General features: G+C 48.6%; 1 protein-coding gene and 1 non-coding gene across 2 annotated transcripts in view; both read right to left on the bottom strand.

The window, feature by feature from the left end:
* The window catches only part of POLR3E (RNA polymerase III subunit E), a 30,263-nt gene extending 30,015 nt beyond the window's left edge, over positions 1-248 (bottom strand). The window contains exon 1 of the mRNA XM_048494197.1: positions 101-248. The gene's annotated coding sequence lies outside the window, so the exon portion shown is untranslated. The remainder of the gene's footprint in view (positions 1-100) is intronic.
* A 140-nt stretch (positions 249-388) lies between these two features.
* TRNAL-AAG lies at positions 389-470 on the bottom strand. Its single transcript has one exon. It is a non-coding gene; the product is annotated as a tRNA-Leu (tRNA).
* Positions 471-17,033: the final 16,563 nt, after the last annotated feature.

Raw genomic sequence — 17,033 nt, 5'->3', positions numbered from 1 at the left:
AAAAGCCCCCATATCATCATCCCGGGCCTTGCAAAGGGGTACCTTGAAAGATTTCGTTAAAAAAAAGGGGGGGGGTTTGCATAATTCTTCCCTTCCGTACCTTAACCTCCACTGGGGCGGAAGAGCCGAGGGGATGGGGGGGACCGCCTGCCTGTGCCCTCCCCAGGCGGGTGGCGGCGAGCCCGGTAGGTCCAGCTGGGGGGTGAAGGATCTCAGCCAGCAGCCATGTTGCTGGGACTCCTGCTAACACGTGGGGAGCGCCGAGCGCCTCCTCCTTACCCACAATGCGCCGCGGCGAGGCTGCGCGGCCCGCGAACGGCCGCCAGGTGGCGCTGCTGCGCGGGCGCGTCTTCCCCGGCTGCAAAACCGCAGCCTGGCAAAAGCTTGATGGCAGCGGTGGGATTCGAACCCACGCCCCCGGAGAGACTGGAGCCTTAATCCAGCGCCTTAGACCGCTCGGCCACGCTACCGCACTTCGGGAACATGCGACACCAAATTGTAATGATCTCTTCCTTGGTAAAAAATAGTCCCATTCTCCCCCCACCCCCACCCTCCTTCCCCCCCCTTTCTTAGTCATGCATCTGCTTTGAATGCTGGTGGACAGTCGCAGCGGTGCGTGTGAAACCACAACGGTGCCACTGACTTCTCCGCTTCCTTAGGCCGCGCGAGCAAAAACCCGCGTGCCTCATTGCCTTTCTGCATTCTAGCAAGAGATATAGATGCATATTTATAACTTTTTTTAGTTTTGAGTTCAGCTTATATCAACCGCGAGTTCATGCTCAGATCCTGTGCACGTGGCGCCTGCTTTGACTTGGAACCATGGGAGGCTTGAAGAAGGGGCTTCAGCCGTCTCCTGCAAATGATCTAGAACAGGCGTCTGCAACCTGCGGCTCTCCAGATGTTCATGGACTACAAATCTCATCTGGCCAATGATGAGAATTGTAGTCCATGAACATCTGGAGAGCCGCAGGTTGCAGACCCCTGTTCTAGAACCCCAGGATGTGATGGAACCTTCACAGCAACTGACTAGCGTAGAATGTAAATCGACCATTTCAGTCTTGGACTCCTCTGGGAGATGAAGCTTGGCCAAGTCCTCCGCGCGGTCTTCTGCTGCTCCTGCTGCAGGAGGAAGAGGAGAAGGTATATGTGAATGTTCCTCCTCCACCCTGGGGCTTAAGTCGTGGTTGGACAACAGGCCCCTGAAACAGGAGCCTCAGACGGGGAGAACACACACACACCCCCGGTCACCCAGGGAAATAAAACGCCACAAGTGGTTTGCCACAACCTTCCTCGGCATCACGCCCCTGGTAGTCCTCTCCAAATACTAGCCAGAGCCAAACCTGCTGGGCGTCTGAGATCTGATGAGATCAAGTTAGCCTCGCTCCCCCCCGGCAAGCAAATCCACTTATAGCACGATATTAATTTTGCTTCGCTGCCAGAGCGGGACAGATTTGCCCCAGACCTCTTAAGAACATAAACAAGAGCCTGCTGGATCAGACCCGAGTCCATCCAGTCCAGCACTTTGCTACTCGCAGTGGCCCACCAGGTGCCTTTGGGGGCTCACAGGCAGGAGGTGAAAGCAATGGCCACCTTCTGCTCCTGCTCCTGAGCACCTGGTCTGCTAAGGCATTTGCAACCTCAGATCAAGGAGGATCAAAATTGGGAGCCATAGATCGACTTCTCCTCCATAAATCTGTCCAAGCCCTTTTTAAAGCTATCCAGGTTAGTGGCCATCACCACCTCCTGTGGCAGCATATTCCAAACACCAATCACACATTACGTGAAGAAGTGTTTCCTTTTATTAGTCTTAATTCTTCCCCCCAGCATTTTCAATGGATGCCCCCTGGTTCTAGTATTGTAAGAAAGAGAGAAAACTTTCTGTCAACATTTTCTACCCCATGCATAATTTTATAGACTTCAATCATATCCTCCCCCTCAGATATCTCCTCTCCAAACTAAAGAGTCCCGAACACTGCAGCCTCGCCTCATAAGGAAGGTGCTCCAGTCCCTCAATCTTCTTGTTGCCCTTCTCTGCACTTTTTCTATCTCTTCAATATCCTTTTTGAGATGTGGCGACCAGAACTGAACACAGGACTCCAAGTGCGGTCACACCACTACTTTATATAAGGGCATGACAATCTTTGCAGTTTTATTATCAATTCCTTTTCTAATTATCGCCAGCATAGAGTTTGCCCTTTTTCACAGCTGCCATGCATTGAGTTGACATTCCCATGGAACTATCAACTAAGACGCCCAAATCCCTTTCCTGGTCTGTGATGGATAGCACTGACCCCTGTAGTGTGTATGTGAAGTTTGGATTTTTTTGCCCCTATGTGCATCACTTTACATTTTGCTACATTGAACTGCATTTGCCATTTCTCAGTCCACTCACCTAATTTATAAAGGTCTGCTTGGAGCTCTTTGCAATCCTTTGCAGTTCTTACCACCCTACACAATTTGGTATCATCCGCAAACTTACTGCCACACTATCCACCCCTACTTCCAGGTCATTTGTGAATAGGTTAAAGAGCAGTGGTCCCAAAACATATCCTTGGGGGACACCACTCCCTACATCTCTCCATTGTGAGACCTTCCCATTTACACCCACACTTTGCTTCCTGTTTCTCAACCAGTTTTTAATCCATAGGAGGACTTCCCCTCTTATTCCCCTCTTCCCTCTACCCACAGCCAGCCCACCTAGTCTTACCCCCCCCCCCAACTCCCTTGCCCTGCCTGCCCCATTGCAAACAGTGTCAGTCCTGGTTGGTTCTTGGTTGGGAGACCACTAAGGAGGTCTAGGGCAGTGATGGCGAACCTATGGCACGGGTGCCAGAGGTGGCACTCGGAGCCCTCTCTGTGGGCATGCGCACACAGAGTTCATAATGAGGGGGGCGGAAAATCACACACACACCCCACACACACACACATCTAGGCTGGCCTGGGCCACTGAGCACGACGTGCGCACACCGCAGTGAGCAGGGAGGACTCGGCTGGCGGGCCTGTGCTCCATGTGGCTGCTTCCTGGGGGAAGCAGAGGAGGCAGAGATGCTAGAGAGGCACAGAGTGGTGCACGCGGACCTTCCTGGTGGCTAGAGCAGGCTGGCCCCTGCTCGAGCGGGTGGGGTAGAGGAAGAGAGAGCCAACCGGTTTTTTCTAAACTAAAACCTCAGCATTCAGGTTAAATTGCCAGGTTAGCACTTTGTGATAAATAAGTGGGGTTTGGGTTGCAATTTGGGCACTCGGTCTCAAAAAGGTTCACCATCACTGGTCTAGGGTCACTATGCGGAGGCAGGAAATGACAAACTGCCTCTGTTAGTCTGTTGCCATGACAGCCCATGAGGAGTCAGCATAAATCAACTGCAATTTGATGCCACTTTTTAACATCAGAGGTAGATTCTGCCCCAAACGTTGGCAACTGGAACTGTTGCTGTTAAATCTGGATTCATAACAACAGGTGCTTGAAAGGCAGCAGTGTGCTGGGATTTGGTTTATGTCAGTGGTGGCGAACCTATGGCATGGGTGCCAGAGGTGGCACTCAGAGCCCTCTCTGAGAAGCGACCTAGCGCACACTGAAGAATACAAACATTTTTGAGAATCCCCAAACCTCCACCAAATGCAAAATGGGGACCAATTAGGGAGCGTGATTTACCAGAGAATGGGATCAGAAATTTGGGATTATTGACTCACTCTGTGTAATTCGCTTGGAGTCCCAGTGAAAAAGGCAGACTAAAAATGAATGAATGAATCCTGAGTCAAAAGGGAAAGCAGGTGTTGATATATCCCCCTCCTATTCATGAAGCTGTAGATTAGACCTTTTTTAATCTTACGCTGCCACGCATTTTCCCACCCTCACCCCCTTTTTTTGTTTTAGCACCCAACGTGATTTTTTTTTTTAATTTAAAAAAGTGGATCAGTTCTTTGGAGGGTTGCTAACAACCTGGAAAAAAATCCTGCCCTTTGATCAGAAGCTCAGTGCGATGCTATCTGCCAGGTGATGTTATTTGCCTCCGTACAATTCGAAGCTTCAACTGTCCATTTCCACCCATGTAGCTTCTGTTAAAGCAGCAGGGCGTTTCTCCTCCAGAATACTGGCAAGTGTTTCTTTGTGACCTTCTAGTGGGAGAACCGGAAGCCCTCAACTAACCCTCCCCCCCTGGCTACTTCCGTTAGGCTACTCTGCGGCTGGAGGTCTCAAAGAGGTCTCAAATCTGTTTCAAAGAAAGCAGCTGTGTGTGGCCTCTATTCTTGAAAGAGGGGGCAGGGGTTTTTTTGGGGGGGGGGGGGGAGCCAACGATGGCAATACATAAAAATGCACACTCCCAGCGCCGGGTCTTGAGGCAGATTACCGCAGGCTCTGCATATTTTCCCTGAACCACTTGCCTGCTGGGCCTTTGGTGTCTTAAAAAGCAGCCAGCGGGGAGCCTGGAGGATGCCTGGCGGAGACCTGATTGATTTTTCTCCTGCCAGGTTGTGCTGTTCCCTGTAGTTTTTTATAGTATCCGGTCTGCAGAGATATACTACCTTGGGATATGGAGGTTTCAGCCTTTGGGATCCCAGCAAATAGCAGTTGAAAGAACTGTCTGAATTTATCTAGAACATAAAATAGACTTGCTGTGTCTATTTCTGACTTGCTGCGCGAAAGACGGGATGGAGAGTTTAATTTAATTCATTTATATCCCACTTTTCTCCCCAATGAGGACCCAAAACAGTATTCATCACTCTCCTGTCCTCTGTTTTGCCCTCACGACAACCTTGTGAGGTAGGCTAGGCTGAGAGAATGTGACTGGCCCAAGGTCACCCAGAGAGCTGCCATAGCACAAGTGGGGATTCGAATCTGGGTCTTCCAGATACTAGTCTGACAACTGTTGTGGTCTTCCTAAGTGACTCCTGATGCAATATGTTATTGGGAATAACAACATCTGAATCAGGAGTCATGTCAAGGAGAGCAGAATTGCTGGATGTTTCTGACTTGTCACCTCATCAGGTCAGCAATATCTTACTGCACACCCTGATCCCAAGATCCTGCTACCAACAGTGCTGAGCCAAATGCTTCATGGAATCTTTTCAGTAGGGCAAGAAGGCCTTTCCCCATTGCTTATAATCAGCAACTGGTATCACACAATTTCTGAATGTGATGGTAACATTTTGCTATCATGGCTAGTAACTAGTGTATCTTCCCTGAAAGTTGTGTTAGAAGCCATCTACCTTATCACATCCTGTGGTGATGCTTATGTACTGGGGAGCTTGGAGGGCACAGCTGATCACAAACTAAACTATAAAAAGCCCCAGGCATATTAAAATGCATGTCTCTCACTTGTTTAACTAAAAAACCACAAACACTTCCTGCAATACCGTTCTCTGAAACTTAGAATTAAAGTAACGGGCACCGTCTTAAGACAAATTAGACTTTTAAGTAATGGGCACCATCTTAAGACAAATCCTAGAAGGGGGAGGGGAATGAGAACTCTCAGCCCTCAGCTGCATCGCCTGTAATCTTAAAGCATACTGTAAGGGATGTGCCCACACTGTAGGGCTGGTGTGTGTTCACGGCCTAATGAAAGAGGCCTTAGTAACAGCCAGAGTTAATGCAGCTTGAGATCAGTGTTTGACAGAGAGAGTCTGTCAGATCTGTAACTTGTGGAGAAGAAGGATTCTGACCCAGCTGAGTTAGCTGGCAGAATTCCAGTGACTCTCTACAAGCTGAGGAGGCCCTGAGGCTGGTGGAAAGTGACCCGCCAGTCAGAGGCTTGACAGTGAGACGGTCCAGACCTAGAGTCTGTCCTACCCAGTTCAACACCAGTCTTGGGAAGGCCCAATCCAGTGGCAGAGTGGCCAGTCATGCAAAACTTCCATCAATTGCCTATATTGGTGATTGGATAATGTATCCTCTATATCCATGGTAGCGAACTTATGGCACTCCAGATGTTCATGGACTGATCTCCCACGCCTATGTTGTGTCATTTTAGCAATGTGTTGGAAAGGCAACGTCACACAGGGAGCTGGCAATCCTTGGCAGAAACACACACACACCCACTCCCGCTTGGTAAATAGGGCAGAGAGATATTTTTCAGTCAAACATTTATTTTAAAATTTAACAAACAAGCAAGCAAAAGTTTTAGTAATAACCCCAACAACCCACCCCTCCCCAACACCCCAAACAGTGCCCTCTCTATTATTTTTCCAGCAAAACAAAACACATTTTCACTGTTGTTCATCCACAATCCGCCGCTCCAGAAGGTCCAAGATGCGCTGGACTGCTGCCTCTGTCCTCTCCTGCGACGCCTCCAGATTCCTGACGTGCCATTGGAGGTCTCTGACTGTAACACAAAGGGCAACTATTTAGCACCATGGCGAGGTCTCCACCCGTGGCTGGCCAACACGTTGCCCTGTGAACTGGAGAACAATCAGAGAATGGGTCGATCATGTCTACCAGTAACACACCATATTGTCGAATGGCATGTTGGTGATGCTGCAGGGGCAGCTGAACACTCAGCCACGAGTCACATGTTGTGTACATCCGTACCTTCACTTCTCCGAGAGGCTCCCTGGCCACGGTCCGCGTTTTGGTCTTCCTGCTGGCCCTGCATGGCTGGCACATTGTTTCCGGGCGGGGGCTCTGCAAATGGAAAAGCAGACATCATAAGAAGGAAACTGTTCCCTGGAAATGTCGTTTGGGGAGAGCGACACGTCATTCATGCACTAATGCATGCACTAATGCAGCAGGAAAGCCAGGGGGGGTGCATGCAGCCGTGTTCAGGGGAGCCGGTCACCGGTCTAATTCCGCAATGCTCTCCAACACCACCTGCAGCAGAAGCGTTTGTGCGTCTGTTGAAGCACTCACCCTGCATCCCAGCCTCGTCAATTTGGGTGGCATCTTCTGTGATAGACACATCAGTTCCAGCTCCTGCGTTGAGTCCCCATACTACGCCCAATGCTTCCTGCTCTATAACACTATATTTTTGCTCTCTAGGAAGCAATTTACGGCTCAGATATATCACAGGGTGAAAACAATCATTATCGTCTTTCTGTGATAAAACTGCTCCGACGCCATTCCGACTAGCATCCGTTTTTACAAAGAATGGACTGGTATAATCCGGTGGCCTAAGAATTGGAGCCTGAGCTAATTTTTCCTTTAACAGTTCAAAGGCTTGTTGACATCCCGTTGTCCGTACCAGTTTTGTGGGAGCACTCTTTCTGCACAGATTTGTTAAGCTTGCTGCCAAATGACTAAAGTTTTTAATAAATCTATAAAATCCACAGGCCCCCAGGAAGCTCTGACCTTGTTTCTTTGTCATGGGTCAAGGCCATTTGACTATTGCCTCTGTTTTGACCTCCTGTGGAGCAATTTTTCCTCCTCCAATCTGATGACCTAAGTATACAATGGATGACTTAGCAATGTGACATTTGTTAGGTTTGATGGTTTCTCTGCAGCGTTAATGTTAAATGTTGCAGATGTTCCTGCCAACTTGAACTAACCACTGCAAACTAATGAGCCACATGACTCCCCAGGTCTGCGTTCGATCTCCCTGAAACCTCTGCGCAGCTCTTCAGTTGAAAGTCCAAATTGGCGAATGGCAAGGTTCTTAAAGTAGCCGTAATTCCATGCAACGGTCACCTCCAGGCTGGACTATTGTAACTCGCTGTACGCCGGCCTTCCCTTGCGTTTGATTCGGAAGTTAAAACTGGTCCAACATGCGGCAGCACACCTGCTCACAGGAGGCGCCTTCAGAGAACACATCCAGCCTGTGTTGCGACAGCTGCATTGGCTCCCGGTTGAATTCCGAATCATCTTCAAGGTGTGGGTTTTGACCTTTAAGGCTTTGCGCGGCCTGGGACCCTCGTACCTTCGGGACCGCATCACCCCATATGTCCCAACTCGGCCTCTGCGCTCTGCAGAGGCCAACTTACTGGTGGCCCCCGGCCCCTCTATGATGCGGCTGGCCTCCACGCGGGCCAGGACCTTTACGGCACTGGCCCCGGCCTGGTGGAACACCCTTCCTCCAGCTGTCCGGGCCCTGCGGGACCTGGGTGAGTTCCGCAGGGCCTGTAAGACTGTGTTGTTCCACCGGGCCTTTGGAGTGTCCAGCTGCTGACATGGTGCCCCCTTACTGCCCTGCCCCTAGGGCAGTTACATCAGGGTCCCCTCATATTGAGGGGTCCTGCCATCCCCCCTCATGGGGGTAGGTTTTAAATTGGGGTCGGACGCCTTTTATAATGTATTATGGTTTTTTGCTGTTTTATGAGTTTTAAGCTATTTTATGGATTACTATTAATGTTTGTTACCGCTTTTAAAGATTTTAGTGACTTGTTTTACCCTGTTTTATGCTGTACACCGCCCGGAGCCCCTGGAGGATGGGGCGGCATAAAAGTTTAATAAATAAATAAAATAAATAAATAAATAAATAAATAAAATAATTTCTCATTTGCTCTGGTGGCAATTGAGACAACATTTCAGAAACTTCTCCATGTACGCACCGTCTAAGAATGGTATTATATACTTCCTCTGGTACATTATAGTCTAATGCCGTTGTTTCAAATAATGAAAAAAATGTAGCTATATCATCACTTTGTCGCAGTTCTGGGAACTTTAATCGGAGTCATCTGTCTTCCCGCCCCTGGAGTATCTGTTGTTGAAAGATGTTCATCTGCTGTTGGTTCTGTCCCAGAACATCTTTCAGCAGGGAACATAACTGATCCACTCAACTATCCTTGGGCATTGTGGAAATATTATGACATGGAGGTGGTGTCAATGACACTGTGTCTGGAAGATAATTTTCAATACCAGTCCCTGCCGCCATATCACTGCTGTGAATTATATGTGACGGCTGAAAGGGATCTCCACCACCTCCCATGCAGCTGGAGGTAAATTAGCCAATGGTGTTTGTCTCCAAAGGGATTTTGGCAAAAGCTTCTATGGTAACTCCATCATTTCATCAAACACATCCCACAAATTGCATGCAGAATGTTGACCCTTGTCCCTTGAACCAGTAGATCCAACAGTCTTCTTGTTTTCAGTCCAACCCTCCCTGACCATCTTGATGCTGCTGACTTGTGGCTGGTTCTCAGAGAGAGGGGCACTCCAGCCTCCTCCTTGGTGCTTTTTTTTAAGCTGAGAGAGGATCCCTCTCTTGGCTTAAAAAAAAAAGCTCTGAGGCTGGAGCATCCCTCTGCCAGCTTCCCCTCATCCCCAGGATGCCTCCCTGCCCATGAATGGCAGGATCCAAGGATCTGCCAGCCTCCTCCCATCCCCAGCACACCTGCCTGCCCATGGATCACAGGGTTAGGGTTAGTGTCGTACGGGAAAACAAATGAAAGCCATTCGGAAGTTCCTTTTGGGGTCCTTTTATTTTATGTTCATATTTTTGTCTCAGCAGTAATAAAGCATTTTGAAAATGTCAAAAAAAATTATTTCCACTGTGTGGCATGAACCATCCCTGTGTTCAGATTTGTGAGTGTTTTGGAACACCTTCTAAAGGTGTTTTGGAAGTGAGGCCAAGGGCTCTTTCTCACATGTAGAATAATGCATTTTCAAGCCACTTTCAATGCACTTTGCAGCTGGATTTTAGGGTCCCCAGTTTAAACAACATTGAAAGTGATGCTATTTTTGGCGACCTCAGATTCTCCCTTTAAATCCATGCTGAAAGGGGTAGATTTAATGATAATAATAATAACCTTTATTAGGCACTGAGAGAATAAAAGAAAGAAAAAAACAAGCATTGGAAGGGGGTGGATTTAAAAGGAGAATCTGGGGGAATTTAGGGTGTGCCTGCTGTCAGAGGTGCAATTATTAAGATAGCAGCACCAAAATGTCGGAGTATCTTCATGAGACCCTACTAATGATATCACCCAGATTTGGTGACGTTTGGTTCAGGGGGTCCAAGGTTATGGAAACTCAAATGTGTAGCCCCAATCTCCTATTAGCTCCCATTGGAAACAATGGGGGATGGGGCATTCCCTTTGGAAGTCCATAACTTTGGACTCCCTGAACCAAACCTCACCAAACCTGGGTGACATCATCAGGAGAGTCTCCCAAAAGATCCTTGAAATTTTGGTGTTGCTAGCCTAAAAACTGCACCCCCTGCAGGCCAAAAACAGAAAAAACACTAAAAAATTTAAAATGACAAGCCTGCATTTTTGGCACCCTCCACAAGGGGGCACCTAGGGCAAGTGCCCATTTTGCCCCAATGACAGGAATGCCACTGCATACACCCCTCTCCTTGGCCATAGGGGATTGGGTTTACCTTTCTACGAAGAACCTGCGGGGGCAAATTGAGGCAAAAGTTCTTAGGATCGTACCAGGGAGTCAGGGTAATTAATTCGGTCACAGCCGAGTTGGATCTGCCAAAAAGGTTTTGAGGGGAACACCCGGTATTTCATAGTAGTTTACTGAAGGCGCCCCCCCCCCCAACCAATGGCACCCATGGGAGGAGGCCCCACCGCCGGAACGTATGGGAGGGGAGCTCCACCAGGAAGTGCGGAGTATTTTGGACTCCCAGGTTTACACACACGCAAAAGTCAAAAGAAGTGGTAGAGTTCTGAGTGGGCTGAAACACCAGACAGCGCCAGGCATGTACCATGTCTGATACGCCCCTACCTGAGCGTGGCAGGAAGCAGGGTGAAACAGGGCACCTCTCCTTACTGTGTTGACATTTCACATGTTTCACACACACCCTCTCCAGGTGCTGGCTCAGCGTCCACCCCCGCCTCCTCCTCCAGCTCACGCAGGGGACGATGGTGAGCAGGGGACGATGGTGTTTGAGCCACTGGAAAGGGAAGGGAAAGGTGGAGAACACTGAAATTAAACGGGCCTGCGCTGTCTGCCGCATGAAGCATAACCTTACAGTATCTAAAAACAGTAGAGGCCAGGATCTCACACACACAAAAGTCAAAAGAAGTGGTAGAGTTCTGAGTTGGATCTGCCAAAAAGGTTTTGAGGAGTACACCCAGTATTTCATAGTAGTTTACTGAAGGAGGCGGGGCCCCCCCGGACCAATGGCACCCACGGGAGGAGGCCCCACCGCTGGAACGTGCGGGACGGGCGCTCCACCAGGAAGTGCGGAGTATTTTGGACTCCTGGGTTTACCGCAAGCAGCTACAGTATTTGGTAGTCTGGGCATATTTCCCCGACGGTATGAATGAGTGGGTGGATGCTGGGCACGTCAGCGCGCCACGCTTGGTACGGGCGTTCCATCGAGCATACCTGGACCGCCCGTGCTCGTGAGGGAGGCCTTTGGGGAGGCGGAATGTCAGGATAAGCTTAGCCTGACAATCAGGGAGGGGGACCCACCCTCCATTCAGAAGGCCATTGGCCCTAGGCAAGGCGCCAGCTCGGCTGCTCCCCCTCCCTTCCCATTTAGCAGACTGATAACCAGGAAGGGCCTGGCCCTTCCTAGGTGTGATGGTTCCTTGCCTTTTGTGTTAGCATTTTGTAATTCAATCAATGTATTGTTCCCTTTGTTTCCCTATGGTCACGTAGGTATCGTGGTTCACTGGGGGCGGACCAATCTTAAAATCTACAGTTCGCTTTATTTTGGAACCGAGTTCTCACAGTTCGAAATCTGGATGGCGATCATCTGGAGGTCGACCGTAAAATGTTGATGGCTGAAATGATATTTGACGAAGAGTCCCTTCCAGGTCATACGGTCCCCGTTCTCTTCTTCATCCTCCTCTTCATCACTGCCAGAACCGCTCTCACTGCCACTTTCAGTGGGAGTCCCGCTGACTGATTCAGGCTCTGGCAAAATAACAAGGGGAGGGAGGCAGGCAGGCAGGCAGGCAGGCAGGCAGGCAGGCAGGCAGGCAGGCAGGCAGGCAGGCAGGCAGGCAGGCAGGCAGGCAGGCAGGCAGGCAGGCAGGCAGGCAGGCAGGCAGGCAGGCAGGCAGGCAGGCAGGCAGGCAGGCAGGCAGGCAGGCAGGCAGGCAGGCAGGAAGGAAGGAAGGAAGGAAGGAAGGAAGGAAGGAAGGAAGGAAGGAAGGAAGGAAGGAAGGAAGGAAGGAAGGAAGGAAGGAAACCACACAGACCGATTATGCACAAGGTGTCTGGTGTGGCATGGGAGCAAATCTTTGTCACAGCAACATTTCTTGTACGGATGTATTTCCTGGAGTCCCGCTTTCACTTTGCATTGTCTCTGTGGCAAGAACAACCACTTCTAGTGCAACTTTTAATTAGCTTTGCCGCCAAAGCGGGCAGATCTGGCAGTGACCACAGCTTTGTCCTGGACATGTTTCCTTCCGCTATGGCCAGCCTACCACGCTCCATCCTTTGTCGTCCATACCTTCCCCCTTCTTCCTGCTTTTCTAACTGCTCATACTGAGATAGTAATATCTCGATATAACAGTGATGGCGAACCTATGGCACGGGTGCCAGAGGTGGCACTCAGAGCCCTCTCTGTGGGCACTCGTGCACAGAGTTCATCATGTGGGAGGAGGTTGGAAAATCACACACACCCCCACACCCCCACACACATCTCAGCTGGTCTGGGCATGATCCTTTACCTGGGAGTAAGCTCGGTTGCTGGCAATGGGGCTTGCTTCTGAGTAAACCCTCCTAGGATTGTGATTTAATCATTTAAAGCGTTGCATGGTTGCTTCACTAAGCTTACTCCTGAGTAACATGCGCCTTGGAGCCAACTGTTTTTTTTCTAAACTGAAACCTCAGTATTCAAGTTAAATTGCCGTGTTGGCACTTCGCGATAAATAAGTGGGTTTTGGGTTGCAGTTTGGGCACACGGTCTTGAAAAGGTTCGCCATCACTGCGATACAACAACAACAGAGAGGGCTTTTCCAAGGAGCAGTACAAGCCAGGTCTCTTTTAAGCTCCACCCCACCTGCCCTCCTCAACTTCTGCCCTCCTTGATGACTGAGAGGGCTTTTAAAAACTTTATTTCAAACACACCTTTATTTTAAAGCCCCCTTGAAAATTCTCCAGGCTGCGTCCTCATCACTGTCAGTGGACTCTGTTGGGCCAGACTCCCCCTCGGAGTTGGAGTAGACCGGTTTCTCCACCTCTTCATGGCTGGTGCATTTGGTCCACTCTGGGATCTGGCCAGATCAAAGGCAGTTAAGGCAAGGAACCCAGAAAGCGTGCAAACTGCTCTTCATACAAAAGAAACACGGCAGGAGAGAATAGCCTGCATGGATATACAATTTGTGTGCCACAAATATACGCATTATTATAAGTACTGTCTTTGAGAATCAGTATACCCCAAATCACCATTTGAATAGCTGTTCTTGGAACTCAGATTTCTGAACAGTGAATATAACCCCCCTACCCTAAATTTCTTCAGCAGGATAAAAAATTCAGTAAATTCCTCTTATCCTTCAGGACTGGAATTCTGCAATTCTTTTTTTTAATGCAACTCTTTAATTTAGAGACTCTTGCTCCTCCTCCAGGAGAAAAACATTGGTTGGAAATTTGGGTGCTGTGTGGTTTCCGGGCTGTATGGCCGTGTTCTAGCAGCATTCTCTCCTGACGTTTCGCCTGCATCTGTGACCAAGGTCCCCATAGCAGACACCATGACACTCATTAACCAGAAATTCCCAAAAGACATCACAGCCCTGTTTCAACATTGTCTCACTACCAGCTACTTCCAGTGAGATAATGAATACTATGAACAGAAAGATGGGGTAGCCATGGGTAGCCCTCTTAGCCCTGTAATAGCTAATTTTTATATGGAACATTTTGAGAAGCAAGCCCTGAAAACAGCACCAAAAAAGCCCACCATATGGTTCCGTTATGTGGATGACACATTCACCATTTGGAGCCACGGAGAAGAAGAACTAAACAAGTTCCTGGACCATATCAACAAGATCCACCCAAACATCCAATTCACTATGGAGAAAGAAAATGAAGGAAAACTACCATTTTTAGATGTTTTAGTCATCCGCAAACCAAACCAGCAATTGGGACACACAGTATACAGAAAACCTACTCACACAGACAGATATCTACACAAAAACTCCAATCACCATCCAGGGCAAAAAAGGAGCACCATAAAAACCTTGGTACATCGCGCAAACAGAATCTGTGAACCTCACCTCCTACAAGATGAATTGAATCACCTAAACAGGGCTCTACAGGCTAATGGTTACTCTAATACAGAAATCAGAAGGGCTGCAAGACCAAGAACAAGCCACATGAACAAAGATAAAGAGCCATCTAGAGGGAAGGTGTTCTTACCATACATCAAGGGAACCACTGATCGCATAGGAAAACTGATGAAGAAGCACAACCTACAAACAATCTACAGACCCACTAAGAAAATTCAACAGATGCTACGTTCAGCAAAGGATAAGAGGGATCCTCTAGCTACTGCAGGAGTCTATCGCATACCATGCAGCTGTGGACAAGTCTACATAGGAACCACCAAACGCAGCGCACAGACACGTATCAAAGAACACGAAAGGCACTGCAGACTATTTCAGCCAGAAAAATCAGCAATAGCAGAACACATGATAAACCAACCTGGACATAGAATATTATTTGAAAAAACAGAAATTCTGGACCACTCTGAAAGCCACTACGTCAGACTACACAGAGAAGCAATTGAAATCCATAAGCACATGGACAATTTTAACAGGAAGGAAGAAACTCTGAAAATGATCAGAACTTGGCTGCCAGTGTTGAAAAATACTAGGGTCAAGACTGTGTCAAACCAGCTCCACACAAACACAGGATGACCATAGACAAAAGAAACAAAGGCCAGGATACTTCTATTCAGATGCTCCCACCAGTGACCTTGCTATCTACAGGGTTACTCCCAGGCTATAGTCTTCATTGTTACTCATACTTCTATTCAGATGCCCTCAACTATTGACCTGGTTGCAGCCTTTGTTACTCACAGACAAGGTTTCCCCACCCACCCTGGACACTCCCCACACACCCTGGACAGATATATACTCCACTTGCTTTTCCAACATCAGATCCTCTGAAGATGCCAGCCACAGATGCAGGCGAAACGTCAGGAGAGAATGCTGCTAGAACACGGCCATACAGCCCGGAAACCACACAGCACCCAAGTGATTCCGGCCGTGAAAGCCTTCAACAATACATTGGTTGGAAATGTTTGCAGCATTACTATCGTTATGTTTATTGGGCTGCCGAAGGTGCACTGAATTCTTGAACTACTTTTAAAATAAAGTTTCATATTGCTGATTTCTCGCAGAGCTGTATCAGGATAACAGATTTCAAGGTCAGCATCCAATCCTGACCCTCCTCTGTACTGTAAAATACTGTGCACATGGGGGAGATTCATTAATTTAAGAGGGAATACACTGATTATTAACCGAATGGAAACTACCCATTCAGCTCAGAAGCCGGCTTAAAATTATTTACAGCTCAGTTCCAAATCTCTCACACGTGCAAATTCCAGCTTTGTTTAGCAGCAGGATCGGGATAGCAACTTTTTGCTTGTTAGTTTTATTTTTTATTTTCAAGGCAAAAAAACAAAGGCAGCACAAATCCTATTGAAGCAGGTGTACAAAAAACCCACTAATTGTCTGACTACGCTTGCAGAGGAGTGACTTCTACCTGAAAGACATGGCAGCTCTGCTGGAATTGCTTACAGTTAACTACTTCCTGGTATTTTATTTACAACACTCAAATTTGCATACATACACACGATGTGTGTGCGTGCGAGCATGTATGATCCAGTATGTGTCACAGGAACAGCCCATATTTTTATTTTGCTTCTTGTTGTGAAGTATCACCAGAGGGATCCTGAAAGTTTAGAAGCAAAAACTGAAGCTGCCTTAATAGCAAACTTAGCACCACAATGGAGAAGAGCTTAATTTTATGTTGTTGTGAAGGCATGACATGTTTGGGTATAAAGTGCTATCAAGTCACAGCCGACTCAAAGCAACCTGGTGGGATTTTCAAGGAAAGACAAACAGGGGATAGTTTGCCGCTTAGCAACCCTGGTGGTCTTCCGTTTAAGTGCTCATCAAGACTGACCCTGCCTGGTCTTTGAGAGCTGATGAAATCAGCCAAATTTCTTCTTGCTGCTTTTGGAAAGGCTTGCTGCTACAAAGTGCCAGACCTCACGTCCCGTCTTTGGCATGCAGAGAGGGAACAGCAGAAGTACAAGGCAGAGCTATCCTCTGACGGGGATGAATCCCCCAGAGTTGTGACCTCACTGCAGTCCCCTGCCCCGCTCCCATCTCCTGCGTTGGGATCGCTGTCCATGGTGCTGTTGGAAGCCATAACAGTGGCTATCCCACTTTCTGGTGTCACATGGTTGTGTTGTCACATGCCAGAAACTCAGTGGGTTCCAGGTGAGAAAAGGGAGGTATAAATCCAAACTACTACTACTCTTCTTCTTCCTCTTCTTCTTCATCTAAAGCATCCCACCACAAGCTTCCTATATACAGACCACAACATGCAAAACCCCAGGGTACAGAAAAAGCATCTCTAGAAGAAGAAGAGTTTGGATTTATATCCCCCCTTTCTCTCCTGCAGGAGCCTCAAAGGGGTTTACAATCTCCTTGACCTTCCCCGCTCACAACAGACACCCTGTGAGGTGGGTGGGGCTGAGAGAGCTCCGAAAAGCTGTGACTAGCCCAAGGTCACCCAGCTGGCGTGTGGGAGTGCCCAGGCTAACCTGAATTCAGGAGGTTAAGAGCTCGTGTATCTAATCTGGAGGAACCGGGTTTGATTCCCAGCTCTGCCGCCTGAGCTGTGGAGGCTTATCTGGGGAATTCAGATTTGCCTGGGCACTCCCACACATGCCAGCTGGGTGACCTTGGGCTAGCCACAGCTTCTCGGAGCTCTCTCAGTCCCACCCACCTCACAGGGTGTTTGTTGGGGGAGGGGAAGGGAAAGGAGATTGTAAGCCCCTTTCAGTCTCCTGCAGGAGAGAAAGGGGGGATATAAATACAAACTCTTCTTCTTCTTCTTCTAAATCTCAGGGTGCAGCCCCCCACTCTCCTCCATTGCAAAATGCGTGGGTAACAACTGCGAGCTTGGGGGAGGGAGCTGCAGGGGAGAGCCCATTCCTTGCACCCATCTTCCCCTCCCATGCAGAGCCTAGCCGCCC

Source organism: Sphaerodactylus townsendi, linkage group LG04 (genome assembly GCF_021028975.2).
Source record: "Sphaerodactylus townsendi isolate TG3544 linkage group LG04, MPM_Stown_v2.3, whole genome shotgun sequence".
In the NCBI taxonomy this organism is placed as follows: Eukaryota; Metazoa; Chordata; class Lepidosauria; order Squamata; family Sphaerodactylidae; genus Sphaerodactylus; species Sphaerodactylus townsendi.
This window is presented reverse-complemented; position numbering and strand designations above follow the sequence as displayed.